This window comes from Embiotoca jacksoni, unplaced genomic scaffold (genome assembly GCF_022577435.1).
Source record: "Embiotoca jacksoni isolate LCO1_2020_lvr unplaced genomic scaffold, fEmbJac1.0.p SCAF_8, whole genome shotgun sequence".
NCBI classification, from domain to species: Eukaryota; Metazoa; Chordata; class Actinopteri; family Embiotocidae; genus Embiotoca; species Embiotoca jacksoni.
The window spans coordinates 19,457,475-19,477,772 of NW_027185436.1; the positions used below are offsets into that span (position 1 = coordinate 19,457,475).

Here is a 20,298-nt window from a genome sequence, read left to right on the forward strand (position 1 = left end):
GAACATTCTCAAACACACACACACACACACACACACACACACACACACACACACACACACACACACACACACACACACACACACACACACACACACACGTACAGAAGGAGGGGTGTGTGACAGAGATTACTTCAGTCACAGTGTCTACTATTGCACTCTATTCTTATCTCCGCACTCTTATCAACTCCCTCTAGACCAAAAAGCTCTGTTGACATTTCACCTCATTTCTGGTGTAAAATACTTCCAAGGCCTTATTATCTTCATCACATGCCTTGTCTTAATTCTACGACTCTGTTGCAGTAAAGAACTATTTCTTGCTCCTTCATATTTTCAGCCTGCCCCTTTGGGATCATTTAAAATCCCCTGCACTGTTTATAGTATATCATAATCTTAGGCATGTGCTGTTCTAGTTTATTAACAGCCCTGCTTATGAATTAGGTGAACCTTATCAACCATTTATGAGTCTCTTTCTTGTCATTCTCTGAGATGATGGCTCCTTGCGTTTTCTGACTCACACAGTCTTTTCACCATCCACCCACAGAACTAGAACAAAATTACTGTGTCCAAAGGGGAAATACAGAATGCAAAGGTTTCCATTGCCTTTTAAAACGCATATGCATGTGATCATAAGTTGCTGCAATGTGCTTGGTGTGTTCTGTGTTATATGTTGAGCTACCGTCTGCACAGTGTGCCGAAAGTTACCCATCCCCCAGCTGAGACATTTCTGCTCTCTCTCTATGTGTGACTACATTACACCATCCCCCCACTAAAGTGAGCCTTCTGAGCAGGTCCCCGGGGTGGGTGTCAGTGTGGAAAGCAGACCTTTTTTCCTGTCCATGGGATGTTATTGATGAGGTGAGGTAATAGATCCCCCCGCTGTGCTCACAGGGACACTGAGGATAAATCAGACAGTGGGTAAGACCCAACCAGCCATTCCACCTCTCTCCAGACTCAACTGCCATTTCATTAGCTTTATTTATGGGGGTGCTGCACTCTTCTGAACCCCTCCCCTTTCCGTTCTCCCACTGAAAATGCTGCTATTCTTCTTCCTCCTTTATATAGTGCTATGGCAACCGATGTACACCTCAGTCCTTCCTTCCTCCCTTTTCCCCCCCTGGAAACACAAGTACTCTCCCTCCCACACATCTGTCCGACTAGTCCTTGCCTAAATCGAGTTTACTGTATTTGAAAGTGAGCCCTCAGTCTGTTATCATGGATGGAAAGAGAGCTAGATAGATAGTGATGTGCTCTGAAGTGCTGAAGGACTCGGCACCGGCTGGGCTTTTAACATTAGATACAAGACCATCCAGCTCAGCATTTCCTGCAGAGCCATGTTTGAGTTGGCTGATCAGCAACAATTCACCTCTGCACTTACAGCACAGCCACTTAGTGAGAAAACAGCCAAAACCATCTTTGTCCTTGAGGAAAGAATAATAATTTCTTGTTTGTCCTTGCTGGAAAGGACTAGTTGAAAACGTATCATCATCATTGCAGATCAAATGTCATTTCTTTTCTGTCAGAGATGGTGTCCATTACTAGCTGGCAGACAGGATTCATTCTGCTTGAGTTGGAGAAGCTTTCACCTCACCTCCACTGTACATCCAAGCCAGCAGAATACTGCTTTAATTCCCTTTAACTCTTTTATCACTATTGCCTCTCACCTGCCCAGGTTTATCACACAACATGGTATCACATACTGAGGAAAGTCCCCAACACCATAACCTGATTTAATCTGTAAAAGACATCCGTGTTGTCACTCCTATTGCTGTCTGTTGATGTCGTGGCATACAACCAGAGAGCAAATATCGAAGCTGAATTGCTATTCAACATTTTTGAATGCCCAAATTTGAGCCATATGTAACTGCTGATATACATACATAATATATGCTGTATCATGTGTCTGTACCTAATTTATTTAAAGTAGTGAAACGTGGATTACACATGAAAGGTGGTGAATCATAATCTGCTCACATGCGTTTTCCATTAGAAAGAGAAAGGAATGTTTTTTCATGGTGAACATTGATGTCATGACAGTCATGCTGGAACATGTCCATACAAGGTCCACTTTAGTGTGCTCTGCATGAATTCATGCAACCTAACAGATGGTTGACTGAGCTAAGCTGCAGCGATGCTGTGCCACTGCCAGCTTCATTACAGGGGTTCACTTGGACTTTGGACAAGTGTGAATGTGTCTGTCACGCCCACAGCGACACGAAGCAAATTCAAGCACAATTTTCTACATGAAAATAGAGAGCACATTTTATCATGACACGCTTCCTATTAAGGATCTATATTTGCTGCTGGAACACATAGTGGTTATACTATTATAAGCGATAAAAAAATAAATAAAAAAAAAAGAAGGGAAAAAAAAGCTGTTAAAAACATGAATATATGATGTAACAGAAACATAGAACATTATCCGACTTTGTGGGTGAGGCTGAAAAGACTCAAATTATGTCTCAACAGTAAAATTTAGTCTACATATGATCTCGATAAAAAGAAAGGAAAGGAAAAAATGAGAGAAAAGCGCATGTTGGCGGTCGGCCAGGTGTGGACAGACCCAGGAAGTTAAGCCGGAATTCCAACAATGCAGGCAGTCGTTAGACTCTTCAGTGAGGTGCTGCCATTTCTGCTCTCAGTGCTGCCTTTGTTGTGGCGAGGAGGAGGCAGTTAGGTTTAAGTCCTGTGGCTGTGAATACATTTCAGCCCTGACTTTGCGTCGTAAACCAAGACTGATTTGTGAATGATACAAGGGAAATAGTGTCATGATTGAGCAGATAAAAACAGGCTCCTCTCTCGCTTTTCCGTTCCTCCGTCTGCCTCTGACATCCACAGAGAAGGATCATTTTCCCAGGCTGTTTGACTGGAGCCCAGTCGTGACAATAATAAATGCCAGCCGGTGGCAGAATGAATTATGTCTCGGCTAAAAATGTACATCATAGCAAAAGGAAGAACCTGGCATGTAATTATACCGGTGTTATAAATAGCAACACGTGCCACATATTATCCATCTCCTCCATCTGAAAATCGGGTTATTAATGAACCCCATGACATATTTCATGTTTTTAGAGCACGATTAGTTTCTAGTTTAACTGTGCTTGAATCCAATTAGTTTAATTCTTACTGAGCAAGCCTTAAATACTAATCATGAGGACAATAGAAAACTAAGACTGCTAGAGTGTAATCATGTGTTACTAATCAGCCACAGTTTTGAAGGATGGCACTAGCCCACAAGTATTTGAATTTCTAACCAAAGCTGATCATTCACAAAGAGGAGCGCCATTAATCTGGTCGACTGGTGGCAGCTGTCTTTTTAAGAGCGCTGTTTTGATGAGGATTTTTCCCTCCAGCCTCCTTCATGTTCATCTTTTATTTCAGAAACATTATGACTGTCTGCAGTGCATCTATCAACCGACGCCTTTGAAATCTCCAAAGTCTGCTCAGTTGATGCCGTCACTCTCGGTGGAGTCTTTCATGAGAGCCCTGGATCTACACTAAAACAGTCCTGTCCAGTAATTTGCATTACTGGTAGAAAAGATACTTCAGGTAGTTCCCCCCTGAAGTGGGTTTGCGAATTTATTTCCGTAATCATGAAAAGTATTTATTAGTTGTGAGAATTTAGGATCTGGAGATCGTTCATCTGTCCATTTGGCCTTTGCCTGAAGCTTTGTTTATCTCCATGGGGAAGCTGGCTGCAGATGAAACACAGCTGTTGACATCAAAACTAGCAAGTGAGAAACAGTTGTGTTTATCACCCGGCTGACAAATTGGGCATTGCAGAGATAGGGGGGTAGATTATTCAGACATACGCCTGGGTGCAGAAAGCCCAGCTGAAATAAACAGTTATCTTTCCTGCTCCGTGATGGCAGGATGAAGAGATGGTTGTTATACTGATGGTTAGAGGGGGTCTCCCAAACCACAGAGCAGAAAGAAAAACACAGGGAAGAAAAACAATCCCATCTGACATCATAGGAAAGGCTGCTGCTGAAATTTAGGTCAAGATATAGCCTGCCTGAAGTGTGCCAGATAGTCGAATGGCAAACACAAGTTGCCAGTGCCTCGTCCAAGTGAAATACCATGACACACAATCAAGGTTATGCAGCATAAAACGATCTTAAACTAGTTGCCATAGCCTGTCAAACCCTGTCAAAGGATTACGTACAAAAGCAACAGATTTCCTTCTTTAGTCTCCACTGACTTGAAGGTAGTCAAGACTTTTTTTTTTTTTTTTTTTTTTTTTACACAAAAGCTTTTCTATAGTGTGGGTGGTGATTTAGGAAGCTTGTATAGCTGTGTGAACCAGAGAGAGAGGTTTCAGATCATTAACAAGGACCGGGCTTCAGTTGAGTCATCAACCATGTACACAGCATGGGATGTTGTCATCTCCCAAATACTATCCTTCAATGTTGAGTCACTGTATTCACAGCTTGTCCTTCTCCATGGGAATCAAGCAGCACAGATGTAGACTTCCTGGTGTGTTGATGAGTTGGACTCTGAGTTCAGAGTGGAGCAGGGAGGGAGGGAGGAGGAGGAGGTGTGCTTGGTGTGTGAGAGGGACAATATAAGTTTACAGAATAAATCAAAGTTTAATGTGCATCTATCTATCTTATATGTAATTGTTTTGTGGAATATGTTATTGCTATTGTGATGGACATATAATGTATGCAGACGATCTCTCGTGCAGTTTTACCATTTTCTGATCAAACGTAAAGCACACAGGACACTACGAACCGTGATACGTGAACCCTGTAATATGTGCAGGTCGTCTGCAAACATGTGAGATGAGAAGCGACGCGTAGAAGAGTTATATCTGAAGCAGATTTTTTTTTTTTTTTTTTTTTGCGTCGTCGCCTCGTGAAAACCACCGACTTTCAACACCACATCAGTGTAACAGTGAATTTGTTGTGGGCACGGGAAAATGTGCAGCGCTTTGAGTAAAGAGGAGGGGCGAGAGAGCTTGTGGACCTATGGAGAGAGAGAGAGAGAGAGAGAGGCGGTTCAGCCCCTGCTATGGTCTCAGCAGCAGCAGCAGCAGCAGCGGAGGATCAGGGAGTATAGTACCAGACCACCGTGTTGTGCAGGAACACGCACGACATCGCTGAAAACCCGCCAGCGGAACAGATGAAAACGAAAACTACTCGTTCATGTGGATTAAATCAAGCTCGAGACGTTCAATCGAAGCGAGAAGATCTTTAAAGCGAAATCGGGACCGACTGACGAGAGGACTGGGACACCAGCTTACTGTACACGCACACACAACAACAACAACAAAAACAACAACAACAACAACAACAAAAAACCCCACCGCCGAATGGTTTCCCCTCGCTCCCGCCGCTAAGGTTAGTTAGCTTCCATTGCTTGGGTTGGTTTGGAGGGGTGGAGGAGGGAGGAAGGGTGGAGGGTGGAGGTGGTGTCTGCTCTGTTGTTGGATGACGGGGTCCGGCTATTCTTTGGGAGGAGAAACAGCCGTAGCTGTATTGACCCTTTTCCCCCCAGAGTCTCCCACGCTAAGCTGGTCGTAACACGGTTCGTCAAACCTCCAGGAGATGAAACGCGGAGGCGGCTGGCTGCCGGGCCGGTTGATCGCCTCGCCTCGCCGCGGTGCGGTGCTCGTCGTCGGCCGGTCTGTCGGAGAGCTCCTTCGTTATTTTAGAAATCCGGAACACGTGCTACATGGCTAGGCTAGGCTAGGCTAGCTCAACGCTAGGCTAGCTGGCTAGCTGTCAGACTTGCCGAGAAGCCAGTTTAATTTAACAAAAAAAACAAAAAATGTGAATTCATCCAACACTGGTTTTTGTGTCTTTTTTTTAATTTTAATTTTTATTTTTTTAAAGACGCTTGCTCCAACACACGACACTACCAATATCCTCCCCTCCCCACACGTTAATAATGAATGTCAATATATCTCGATATCTGGCTAAGTCATCTAGCCTGCTAACTTGGCTATATGCACAAAAGCGCCCGGTTTGTAAACATTGTTGTTTTGTTTTTGTTTTTTTTACATGAAGTTGACAAAATCTGCTGCAGCTAATGGTTTGTTGTCGGAGTGGTTGAACAGCTACGATTTACTGACTGTTAACTGTCCAATCATCTCGATATGAAATCGCACAAGACGCACGTAAATGTGAACATTTAAATAAGTCGGCGTCAAAGATTAGTAGTCTCCTGATTGATGATGCGTTGTTGTTGTTGTTGTTGTGTTTTGAAAACATAGTTTTGAACTTTATTATTTTTGCTAGATTACTTCCCGAATCACCTTTGGACCTGAGCACTGAATTTAGATTGTGACCCATCATTTTTGTTAATTTTTTTAATTACTACACGTTTGTATTTTTGCATTAAACTACACGTGGCCTTGGTTTCATGATAACATTGTCCCCTAAATGCTTAAAACAGCACTTTATTTTTATTGACTCTTCTAGTGAGAGACGGCTCGGTGTTATTTCTGTAAGGTCGTTGATGTTTAGCAATTTGGTTGGATACACAAGCAGGGTAATGAGTTACAAATATGATTTAAAAGATTGTACATGTGGTATTTAATGCTGTGGTCGACGCTCAGTTTGATCCGTGTACTTTTTGTTGTGGTGTTACAACTGCTGTATTTTGTAAAAGCAATTTTTGGAAGAGGTTTGTGGTCTGGTGACTTCTACTGGGTTGAAGACATTTGTCAGCTATCAAACAACTCAGTTTTTTTTTGTAAACTGTTGTCCTGTTTGTTGTTGATGTGTTTGTTCACCCAAAACAAAACATAAAAAAACAAACTATTTTGTCTCTTACCTCTGGTGGGATCTAACTATATAGTCAGTTTCAGTTTTATGTGCCAAGGGTTTACGATGTCTGTCTTTGAAATTTCACCCCATGCCAGTGAAATGAACTTGTGTAACCTATCTCAAAACTTGTAAACATGAAACTTTGACTGTCTAGTGGTGGTAAAGGGTGAATTGTCCTTTTTGATTACGTAACACAGGGGTTTCCCCAGGAAATGGCTCGACTGAGGCGGTAAGCCATGATCTTGAAACACCTCATCTCGTGATCCACTTAGTTGTTGGTGACCTATAACCTAAAGCCACACTCATTAAATATCAGCTATAGAGTTTGCTGTTTGAAATGGAGCATGTTCTCTTTAGCTTAGTGTTTTATTTCATGGGTGTATCACATTTTATGATGCCAGTAGAGGCGGTCTTTGTTTCGGGTTATGCTGTAACACACCACAAAAGAAAAACCTTGCTTGAAAACCTGTAATACTGTTGTTGCTGCTTCACGATTAAGACTTACACCGGTCAACCCTGTCAGGGTTCTTATTGAGAAACAAGCTACGAGTTCCTTATTGCTTGATCAGTAAAGTTAATGAGTGCTACTCCCTCAGAGTAAATATGGATATGTATTTGTTGTTCATAGCGTCCATGTTTTCAATATTGCAGGGAGGAACTGGGAGAGGAAATGACCTCAGCCACAAGCACCTGTATTGTGCCTGCATCCCAGCTTCTAAACACATACTGTACACGGACATATGCGGGGGTGCACCTTGTGGGAAAAATAGAACCACTTTTAATAATTGACATTCGTATAACAAAAACAAGCTCAGTAAATATTTGCTTTGTTTAATAACTTTGTGGTGATGCTTGCCTGGTAAAGACAACATAGGTTCACAAAAAGCTGTTAACAAAAAAATTTAGTCTAGCATGGCACGTAGGAAAAACAGCATCAACTACATTGTGGCTAAACACCATTAATAATTTGATTTGGCACCTCGTTCTGCTGCGTTTTGACATTTTCTGCAAAAGTTTTTATTTACTTGATTTACTTTTATGTGTACTAATACTGATGCTTCTTATATGTATCTCAGTACACACCGTGTTTTTATTTAATTTGTAAAGTGCGCAGTGATGTTTAAACTGAAGTTGATTTGATGAACAAAGCCACACTTCTCCAACATCAGATTTTCCTGCTGTCTTCACGTAAATTAAAAGAAGATACAATATTTCGGTGGATGATATATTAATACCTGACATGAACTGAAAACCAGTCCAACAGTAACTTTAATGGTTTTTGATGTGAAAACTGGAAGGTTTGGTCTAATTCAAGTCTGTATAATGTGTGCGTCATTATATATTATATATCATCTTATTACAAATGTGATAACAATGATTTACCTTAATCTTAATTCTAGGGTTGATGAAAACTCTTTATGGGTTGGTACTGTTAAAACAATAAACTTATGAACGTTATTTTTTTGCATTTGCAAGATCAATATCTGTTATCGTGTTGATAAGAGACACACAACAAAGAGATTATCAGTAATCATTGTCTGCCCCGTTATTCCACATCATTGCATCTAAACAAATAGAAATATATGTCCAAAGAATAGACTAAGACTGATCACACAGTTTGTGCCAAGTTTGGTTACTTGCTGGTTAAATCATTTGTGGTATGGAAACGGCTTATTTGGTACGTGAACATGAAATATTCGGGCATTATACGCACTCATGGTGTCTGAAGAAAGTCGGTTTGTCTGAAGAGGCAGTCTAAAGAGCACAAAGTCTCCCGATTATCCATACAGGCATGACATTGCTGTCATAAGTCCACAGAGCTCAAGTCAGCATAGTACAGTGTGAGTTTAGCACTTTGGATTGTAAAGAGTTAAACGAGATTGAGGAGATATCTCCCCCTTATCCAAAAGGGTAACGGGGGCAGAGATAATCCCGTGCTCTGCGTGGTGCCTCAGGGAGACCGTTTCACTGCTCGTTCAATTTCAACTCGTATTATGAAACACAACACAGTTATGAAACTGGAAAGGGGAAAGTCCTCGCTCATTTTATTGTCTGTGAAAGATGAATCCTCCCACTGTATTCTTGTGGGAAGACAAAGCATGTTGCGTCATCATAAATTAAATGTTTCCATTAAAATTACAAATGTCCTTCAAAAGCATAAATATCGTAAGTCGTCACTTCTAGTTGAATCTGGAAGTGTCAGTAATTTATAGAGTGATCTCTTGATCATTTTAGAGCAAGAGTAGATGTAGTAGTTTTCATTTTACCAAGCATAAGATAGATGTTGTTATTGTTAATCAATAATTATGAGCAGGTAATGAAAACTGCAGTGCTGCAACATTTGTATTAGTGGTATACAGCACAGTGGTAGACGCTGCTATATTCAACCATTGTGCTGTTAACATACTGTTATGCCGCTAATAAATATCATGACACTGTTTTCCACAGACAGATACCAGCTTCCTGGTGTAAAACATGAGGAAATTGTTGTGTGCATTTATGTGAAACAGTGGAGAACTGTTATGCACAACCATTGTCTGTCATTTTTTTATTATGTGAACATGACCTGATCCTTCCTCATGTTTAGTCTGTGCTAGGGAACTGTAACATTTCTTGTGTCGTCCTCTATCGAGTTGATGAAGTATACTACCATACCATATCATACTGTGCTCACAGCAAGCCCAATAAACCTAAACATTTATGTTTTGGTTTCGGAAGCGGTTCTGGTTTTGTAGCTTTAAAACCTGCGAAGCAGACGAGCTTATTGGGAACCATTCGTAGCCTGGAGTTGAGGGCTCTGTGGGAAGAGAAGTTCGAGAGAAAGAAGGCCAATTCACTGTAATTACAATTTCATTGTGTTTCTTTTTTAGTAGATTGAAGCTTGGTTTTTTACCTGAACTTGGTACACCAACGGCCAACGTGGCACTAACACGCATGTGTACACACTCTAATGCCACATATTGAATTGGCTGAATAACAGATGTTAACATATGACTAGAGCAAGCAACGTTTGGCCACATCCAAGCAGTCTGCTTGGTCTGTCCAGGCCATAAGACGTGATTCATATCATATATAGTCCTGGTTAAAATCCCAACTGGAATTTCAGATGCTAATAAATAGGTTGGATGTGTAATTAAATCTCTGGTCAACATATTCCGTGACCTTATAAATAAAAAAAAAATGTCCATAGAGAGAAATATTCAGCATTTGAAGGTTTAAAGGTGAGCTTTAATATAGGCATATCAGATGTAACTATTCCAACAATTTCCAATTCACACAGCATTGGAAATTTATGTTGACTGTAATTACTGGCAGCACACATGAAACAATGATTATAGGGAGATGACACAGCTTTGGCATGTGGTGGTGCACTTTATGAACCTTTAAGTTAACGTGCAGAAACCTAAGAGGGGAATATGAGGCAGTCGCCGTGAAACTGCCTCCCAGGCGCATTCCCTCCTCCCACCCAGTTTCCCTCTCACTGAATGAGTAACAGCAGCTGTCGAGCATTTCTTGCTCACCAGTGGACTGCACCTGGTAGGTTTTTGTGTGTGGAGAATGTTATGCGTGGTAGAATAATATGATCAAGCTTAGCTGCTCTGTTGCTGGGCCTCAAATTACTCACAATCAAAGTGCCATAGAGCTGAAAACAGGGCCACCTCAGTCCCAGTGGTTATGCGGGAGCTGAATTTGAGCAGTTGTACTATTTTCTGGGAATTTCCGAATGGAAAAACTGTGGTTGTGACATGTTATTTGAGGAAAATGTGTCTCTTCTGGGCCCCTGCAGAACCCCTGCAGACCTCGCAAGTAACTATTAGCTTACGGCCTCACAAGTCCGTCTTCATCTTAAATACCCTCCTGTTTTCATATTTAGGATGCAGTTGAGATGCGGTCTTCGAAGGGCGGGGGGGGGGGGGTATGTCGGGCCTTCTGGGCCAGGGGTTAATGGGGTCTGGAGGTCAGACTGATTCTGCATCTGTCACCCTGTAGAGCTTAAAAGGAGGACAGGATTTATTTGTCCCTCCAGAAATTTGTTAGGCTGCTTGTAATAATTATACTTGACGCGTTCAAATTCATTATAATTTTGTCTTTATGTATGTTAGACCTTGTAATTTGGACTAGTTGTTGCATTTCAATTACTATATGCATATTTATTTCCTGTGTAAAATTAACAATTTAAAAACCACTATTACCAGCTCAGGTGAAATAAAACTGACATTTGTTCTCAACAAAAAAACAATTAAATCTGAGTAAAGATAAGGGGTTTTCCCCTTGAAGTTGTCTTCACCGGCGGCAGTTTAACACCAAGGTGTGTGTCGCTCTGAACAAGCATAAGCAATTCTGATTCAAATGTTTAAAGATAATGATTTCTCTTACAGGAACTTTATTTTACAGTTTTCTGAGTGGTTTTTTTTAGGCATTCACATAATTTTCAAACTGTTTAGACTACGGCTTTTCCATTTGGCTTCTGTGGATGACGTACACACCCTGTTGTCAGGCTGTATTTACAGTGTGATTTTGTGGTAAACAGACTGCACGAATGCCTGATGCTGTGTCTGTTGGTGTAGCAGTCAATGTGTTAACCCTGTACCCATCGTGTCTGTGCTTAATTTAAATCTTTTGAGTCTTTGCTCCTAAAGTTAGCCATTATCTTTTGAACAAAGTCAAGTTCAAGTTTAGTTTATAAACGGCTCTTTCTCGCTTCTTTTAGTGGACATGCCATGTTGTCTCATAAATATTGCTCACGAGCAGCTATCACTGAGCAAAAAAATTCACTGTTTATTATACACAAGCACAGGCTATCCTTTTTGCCTACATAGTGTATATGTAAACAATTAACCTTTTAAAACACACCTATTTTTTAGACCTCTGCTCGAAAATTGCATACCCATAATAAAAAGAATATATCTCTGCTACCACAATAATAAAAAAAAAAAATCATTAAAAAAAAATATTTGAAAAAAATAAAGGGAACACTTGTGAGATTTGTGTAAATATCAGTTTACATGTCCATATTTTAACAATAGTTTTGCTAAGTCTTCTCCCCGGCCCCCAAATTAAAGGTCCCGTATTTTACACTTTTCTAGTGTTTTATTTTCTGTCTCGATATCCAAAAGAAAATATTTTTGTGGTTTTAAGTACCAAAACCATTTCAGTATAGTTTTACATCTTCTCTCTTAAGCTTCTTTGTGGAGCTCTACCAGCGATATCTTAACGACACAAAACAGCTTATAATATCACTGACTCTCTCCTCTGATTGGCTGCTTTTCGGAGGCACGCCCAGGCTAACAACAGGTTTACTTTGATCTTGTGGCTTGTTAGCTCCTAGACAGAATGACCGCTCTGTGCATTCCTCCAGATAAAAGGTTGGACAGTGGGCTATACTGGTGGGGCACATATGACATGACCGTAAGTTTGTGACATCACAAATTTAAGGAAGTACAAACACAGTTGCTGATTATGGACTGTGTGAATCTTTAGGTTGACTGAGTGTTTAGACTCTTTCATAGTATTTATGTAGTGCCTAGACGTTGTGCCAGTAAAATCCCATGACCTTTCATGTGACATAATATTTTTAAAGCTGCTGATTACGTGGCCTTTTTGTTGAAACAATAGTCTAAACAACTGTTCTGTGTTTTTATATTTTGGTATTGTTAGATGTCCCCAGTGTTTTGAGAGTGTGCCTTTGCCATAATGTGCTGCAATACAGAGTACTAGAGGTGCCAGTTGAACTAACCTTTTTTTTTTTGGTTTTTTTTTTTGGTTAATTTATAAAACCAACAATATAATTGATTGGTCAAATAAGTCCTTGTTAACGGGCCACAGAGTTACTTGTCAGTGCTTATTGTGTTCCAAAGGAATTTGATTTAAAAACCTCTGATAATATCCCTTTGTTTGCATCTTGTTTTGTCTGCTATTAGATATTGATTCAAAGTTAGTCATTTATCATTCATAAGGCGTTCTGTTTTGCTTTCCCTGGCTATGAGATGGAGTTGCTATTAAAATCAGTCACCCATATTTAAACATACTAACAGAGAGCCAGATAGTGGATCAGCAGAGATTAGAAATGGCTTTGTGGTAAGTGATTCACTTGACTCTGTTACGCAACACAGATGACAGCATGTTATAGGACATTACTCTTGTTTGTGTGTAGGCTGCAGCTGTGGTGGGTAGCATTATATTTTTTCTCTCTCTCTGATTAGCCTACCTCTTCTACTAGGAACGTGTGTTACATAAAACAGTAGTGTGCTATTTTAACATTAAAGCACGTTAGAAAAGGCAGCCAAGAGCTTCCACCTCAGGGTTGATGATCTTACAGTGGAAACACAGGTGACGTGCAACAGTGAAAGGCATGAATGTGTAATTACAGGTTAGACTTTGCTTTTGTCTGAGGATTTCAGCGCCTGTCTTGACATGTACACTGGATCCATGACGGTTCAGTTTGGAACAAATTAGTCCCCTAAATCCATTTGAAATCAAGCTGATGTCTGTTACGCGTTTTGAAATGTTTGTATTTCAAAACTCTCCTCCTCCTGTTTATCAAATATTGGTGGGGATGTTTTCCTTATGCCGTCGATGGAAATAACACTGGCATCTATGGACAGTCGTGTTTGGCGTTGCACACACACATGCACACTGTCACAATGTACACACACTCTCTGGCACCCTCTCATGCATAAATGGAAGCTCTGTGAGGCTGCTATCATGAGGGGCAAACAGAGGCACTCGGGTTGCACGCTGCCATACAGAAGAACATTTCAAAGCTCTTGAATAATTAATTAGCAGTGCGGAGGAAGTAGGTCACCTCGGCAGACAAGTGCACTCCTCAGTTTTACTTCCTGCTGCTCAGATTGGAGAGCTGAATGTCAGGTGGGCTTTAAGAACAGAGCCGACCGAGAATAAAGAGGGAGTCATAAGTTGGGACCTCGTACATCACAGAAACGATATCACCTCGTGTCCCACGGAGCCGAGTAGAAGGGGGATCTGTTGAGAGTCATTTTGTGACTCAGTAACCAACAAATAATTATCCGCACCACTTCAGCAACAGCCATAGAATAACATTTGCTTCAATAAAGTGTAAAACTGCAATTCAAACAACTCCTTGTCTGTACCATATTCATTTTACCAGGCAGGACCTTTGTAGAATTGCTTTATTGATTCATAATCATGGACATCATCGATTTTTGTTGTTGTGAATTTGTCTTATTGTGGGTTGGAATGTCTTGCATTGATGTTTTCGTTTTGTTGTTTTTCTTGTTGCTATAATTATGATAATAATGGGGATGTGATGTCTGATAGGTAATTGTTCTGTAGGCATTAGGGCTGGACAATATGCTTATCTCTCGATTTGGTAACATCACAATACTTAAGATGTATTTTTGAAAAGTATTTGATAACCACATTTGAGGAATAATTGCACAAACAAGTTTTATATAGTGGGTATACAGTATATACATAAATAATATAGACCGGTATATCAATCTTGGAATCTTTTTTTCTCGGCCCCAAACAACCAGCATCAGTCAGACTCCTCTAATTTCTTGCCAAAACCACCAACAAACAAACAAAATGTATTTTACACATGTGCTACACATCACTAACAAACAGTAACAATGCAATTTATTACATAACAAAATCCCAAACCAAATCAAATAAAGAACACACTTCTAATACATCATGCTTCAGAGACAAATGCAGCATGTCTTAGAACAAAGAAACAAATCTCATGACTTTTGGCACAATCTTTCTGCAGTCATTATTGTTCCACAAATGTTCTGCGTATTTCTCCTTGCAGCTCCACTTTGTGTTTTCAGCCTTCCTGGAAGGACAAAGCAAAGCAAAACTGTTCAGTGTCACTTGTAACGTTGACTAGTTTGCTTTGTTTTGTTCTCTGCAGGTGTTGTCTTTATGGGTTGTGAAAACATGCAGCTCACATGTTATTCTCTCTCTCTCACACACGTGTGCAGAACATATGTTCATCTCAGTCGTCATGTGGGGCGATGCAGAGTATTAAAACAGTTTGGGTCTCCTGGTGTTACAGGGTCTCGGTAGGGCTCACGCAAACCCACACAGCAGCACGCATATAGCTTCAACCACACGTGTTTTCATGTAAATAAGCAGTAATGATAGAGACGGAATATGTTCGAGTCTTTAGGCAATGTTGGGTACAGACTTTCATTAAAATGTAATGTTCGTGTAATCTAAATGATTACACAAATACTGTGTTCTCGCTTTCTGCTTTGGTGTGTTTGGCGTGGGGATGTATCCCTGAAGACTCGATCGTTGGTAGAAACGTATCGAGGTCGGGAGTCGAGAACAAGCGAGATTGCAGTTGATTGTTATTAGTTATAATGAATTGATCAGAGCGCTTATGTAAAATGTGTTTCCCTGATGTCAGCCTGTGTCTGTGAACAGAGGGAGCAGCTTTTAGATCCTCTGGTGTGTTTTGGTAGAGTGCCTTTGCCTCCATGGTTACGGGGAGCAGCAGTTGGCTGAGGCAGTGTGTGAAGGCCCCAGTTCTCCGCCGGGAGGGGGGAAAAAGGGGGGGACGGGGAGGGGGAAGGCCGAGCCTTATGTAATTTCACACAGTCGCTGAGGCGGCCAGCAGCGAGGATACTCGGCAGGAAATCCAACAGTGGCTTTGTTGTACAGCAGGGATACAGCTGGATAACCACATCTGCACGTATAGGACGCGGCACTCTCTCGTCCCGAACCCTTTCAGACACGCACGTCTACAATCTGTGTGTTGAAACACAGCTTTTGATAAATATACGTAAATATGTGTTGCAATATATATATATATATATATTCCGTAAAATTTTTGTCTGATCAATGTATTGTTTATTTTTCTGAAATATCACACAAGTAACTAGAGATGCCACAAGAACCGATGATTTGGCCCCAAGTTGGGATCGAGCATCGTGGACTTTAAGTGGAATTTGGTACCAACTACCAAAACTTTTGGATTCGGGGCAAACCTTCATGTAACTCAATGTTTAGCCAGTGATATTTTTCTTTTAGTTGTTTCTAAAGGGCACAACAATAGACAAAATTAACAGTTTAACATTTCTTTTTAGAGATGTCATTTAGTATATTTCTTGTTGCAGTAGCTAAAACAAATAAAGGTATATTACTACATATTATAATTCTTTTGTTCTTTAATACACCTCACGCCTAAGATTAAAAAAATATATTTACAGCCACAAAATAGTTGCACTACAGTCCACTGCAAAGCTGACTTAATGTCTAATACTCAGGTTTTAATCCATTTAATTCATTGTCTTGTGACACAAAATACAACAATAGAGAAAAAGACGTAACTTGACAAAAGTGGATTTGAAACCGTGATATTTAGGGACCAGTGATAACAATTCTGAGCTCCCTTCTGCTTTGTGTTTGGATAGTTGTAACAGTTGATGTAGCAGCACATCCTAAAAGGATGTACTTCTTCGTTGTCTGTTTTTCTTTTCTTTCTTTTTTTTTTGTCTGACAGACGGAAAGCAGTTTAGCTGTGTTTTCCAGTTGCCCATCTTCTGTATGTCTAATGAACAGACACATTTCTATTTTTAGCAGCTACTTTACCAATGCGGCGTAACGGCTCATGATTTACTTAAGCCAAGTTTAACGCTCCTAACTACAGTAATTGTGAAATGGGCTTTGATTTCCTCCAGCTCAATACTGTATTTGAGTACCTCCTGACCTACTTTTGACCTGTCTTATGAGTATGAAACCCATAGTGTAATAAAAGTCATATATGGTAGACATTAACAGTGTTTTATATTTGCTGGCTAAAATCCTTTTAAACTCTATTAGACCACAATTTCACAGAATAAACCAGATGTTCTTTTTGAATCTAAACTGACAACCCATTTCAGCAACATTACCTTTGTTCTTTTAGCTAAAGATGATCAGTATTAGGAGGTTTTATGTGCTGCATTCGAACACTGTTTATCTGTCAATACTACATACTACCACTTTCACTTTCATAACACGTTATATATTTTTTTTTCTCTGCTTGCTTGTGGCTGCTACTAATCATGCTGTTGTTGGCGTGATAAGAAGTGTTGTTCAGTCAGATTCAAAATGAGAGGTGTGACAGGCTGTGGTTAAGGGAGATGATTGAAGCTCTTTCCATCAGACAAATTATAGTGTCAAAGTTGACTGAGAGTGTTCATGATTTTCTCACAACGCCCTCAGCTGCTGACGGTGTTGTGACCGCACATTTCCTATTTGAAAGTTGAGCTGAGGTAAAGCAAATCAGCTTGGTGTGTTGGGATGTTCTTTAAGTATTTGCTACTATTAAGCTATGTGCTAGCCACCTGCCTGCCAGGAACTGCAATATATATCAAAGCTGGCACACAGGGAATAATTAAACCACCCGCTGCCTTTTATAGCCTCTCTCTATATTTTGGTTTGAATTTAACTTCCTTGGTTGAAGGACCTTATTAGTTTGGATTAAAAGACTTTTGATTCCTCTGAGTATTACATTATTTTTGATGAGGTTTGTTAGATTTGAGTTTTTGTTGTTGTTGTTCCTGCTAAATGATAGGCATGTGTTCATCTTGTGAGCGGTATTTGCGGTAAAGCATGTACCCACAGTAAAATAAGCTTACATTATTGACCTCTGCACCTCATTGATGTTGTGTTATTGTCCCATTTTTTTTTTTTTTTAATGCCGGTGGGTTTAGAAGGAAAATAGCAGTCTTGGACATTATTGCTTTGCAGTGGAAGTTGCACTACAGTTTTTTTTTCCCTACTGTTGTGCTGCTGTTACTGTGCCTTCCTCCCCTTTACTTCACTGTTTCATTTGGTTTAACTGATGCCGTGTGGTTGTCAACACAGGCCAAGAGACATGGATCATGTAAGAGTTCAAAGATTGAGACTTTATTGCACAGAAGGCAATGAAATGAGACGGTCTTTGCCTGAAGCTGTGGGTAATGGCCGTGTCATCGAGAACCCCATAAATATTTCTGATAAAACAAAGTGAGTGAGGTCATTTGGAAAAGACAAGTACTTCCACAGTGTGATCTTGAGCTGTGTAGATTGACCTTGTTTCCGCACCATGACCTTAAAAAACCCTCTCCGGGCCCAATTCTGAAGCTTCTGTGGATTAATTGGAGGTTTTGTTTCTCTGTTAAATTTGAGTGGATGGGGAGGAAGGCGAAGTGTGGGAGTAGAGCAGCGAGCAACTACAGATGAGTGTTGAAGCCAATTACTAAAGTTCCTCAAGATTTAGCTGTAAGATTGCAAAGAGTTGACTCTACAAAAGACTGGATGGACGTTGGTGGAAAGGAACACGTATGAAAATATGAAATCAATATATTATTTCTACAAGATGTTAGAATATGAACACCAAGTGAAACTTTAGCTGGACGATGAGGGCATCCCTAGAAACCCGATGTCCGTCACTGAGTGAATGACTGACATGCCGAATGCCGCATGAGTTTTCAAATTAAAAGCCCCAGTTTCAATGTAAATGCCCTTTAGCAATTTTATACATTTAGTAGGTTTTGACCTAGTGTTGTTCTGTGTGCCGTAAACCATGAACTGGCCCTTACCAATGCTCGTCAGGAAGAATTCTGTTTCTAAACATTTGGGAAAATCCTTTGGAAAGCAACTGTTTACATGCATGTATAGTTTTCTGAACAATTGAGGTTTAGGGTGAGTGAACAGCAGAGTGAGCAAGCGAGAGAGCCTCCTTTTCCAGGGCCCTTCGGTAATGAGGCTCCTGGGAGATAAATCCTTATGAGACCTGACAGGGTGCCACATTCCTCAGCGGAGAGTCTTAGCAGCCCCCCTCACATGAGCTCTGCTCTCTAGGGCACTGCTTTATAAACTTCTCGTGTTGTTCCCAGACCGAGCCTCATGCCCATTACAGTTTACTTGTCTGTGTTTTCGTGGCAGCTCCTTTGATTGGAACCACTGTCCCTCGTTGACTGTCGTAATAATAACAACTGAAGTCCACGACGACAGCTCAATACCACAATGTATATTTTCTGTATCAAAATACGAGCCACATATTTTGTACTGGTGCAGAATTAACAGTGTATTACTACTACTGCAATGATACAATTCTTGGTTGTATCAAGGTCGAAGCCATGCTATCATACCTCCTATGAGAATATGTGCTTCAAGGCAAGTTTATTTGCAACAACAACAAAGCAACGCAAAGTGCTTTACAAGACAAGATAGAAGCAAAACTCAAGGTCATGTAAAAATAAATACATTAATAGGTTTTTACAAGAGAAGAACATGATCTAAAACACAATATAAAAATAATTTAAAATAGAACATGACAGATTAAACAAGAGGAAAAAAAACATTCCTGAATATGAATAGATGTCGCAGATGTAACCTGTGCATTCGCAAATATAACATGCAAATGAGAATTGGAGCAGCCTTCATGTTTTCTGGCAGGAGGTTTAATTTGTGTGAATCATAAAAACTGAATGTTGCTTCACCGTGTGTAGTATAACTCAGGAACAGTAAGTAGACTGGTCCCAACCCAGATGACCTGCGGGATCTGGGCAGTTCAAAGTGAAACCGTCCATCAGAAAGGTATTCTGGTCTTAACCACTTAGTGCTTCATAAACCAACAGTAGAATTTTAAAGCCAGTGCTTTGACACACAGGAAGTCAGTGCAAAGATGTGAGAGCTGGAATGATTTATTTCACTTTCCTGCTCTTGGTGTGGACAGCGGTGTTCTGAATCAGCTGCAGCTGATTTGACTTTTTGACCAGTAAATACATCGTTACAGTCATGGAGCCTCCTGAAAACATACGTATGGGCAGTTTTTTAAAAAAAATTTTAAGTCCTGTTGAGACAGGACACTCTTTAGTTCTTGATATATTGTAAAGGTGATAGAAAGCGGATTTTGTAGTTGTCGTAATGTGGATCTTAAAAGTTGGGGCCATGTCCATAAATATAGATTTTGAGAATGCTTAGCAACGGAAGCTGAGCACTGATGTAATCATTCTTCTTTGGGTTTGAATTAAATTCCATTCAAAATGCATTAAAAAATTATTTCAGTTTCGTCTTAAAAGTCTAACAGGGATTAGTGATGATAGAATTTTTTAATAGTCATTAAGTTATTAAAAATCTTAAAATAAAAGTGTATTTGGTTGTTTTTGTTGTTTCATTTTATGGTGTGGTTGAAATCCTGACTGTAAAACATCTAAACAATCATTTCAAACAACCCTTCCCCATTTTCCTAATAAATTTTAGGTTTAAAAAAGGCCTTGTAATTGTTGATCAGCAAAACGTCTACATTGAAGATAAGGTAGTTTAATACTGTCAACTTTTAGTACCTCTTAGAAATAGCCTAATAGTACAAAAGCGTTGACAATTTGCAAAATGTTTGAAGCTGTTCAGTTATAAAAAAAAAAAAAACAAGGTAGGAGGAGGATTTCAAATGTTGCACAATCTCCTCCAAGGTTATATACTTGATGGGATCGAATCGTGTCATGCTAATTGAATTGGTTTAAAATTGACACAAGGCCAGGACGGACCTTTTACCTGACCTGACAGC

The 20,298-nt window shown here is 40.1% G+C and overlaps 1 protein-coding gene across 11 annotated transcripts in view; it reads left to right on the plus strand.

Annotated features, from left to right (window-relative positions):
- Window positions 1–5,012: 5,012 nt before the first annotated feature.
- The window catches only part of ncor2 (nuclear receptor corepressor 2), an 85,467-nt gene continuing 70,181 nt past the window's right edge, over window positions 5,013–20,298 (plus strand). For 7 of the 11 annotated variants that reach the window (XM_069138529.1, XM_069138530.1, XM_069138532.1 and 4 more), the window contains exon 1: window positions 5,014–5,339. The gene's annotated coding sequence lies outside the window, so the exon portion shown is untranslated. Of the gene's footprint in view, window positions 5,340–20,298 lie in introns of all 11 variants that reach the window. The other 4 variants (XM_069138523.1, XM_069138525.1, XM_069138524.1 and 1 more) reach the window with 1 other exon arrangement.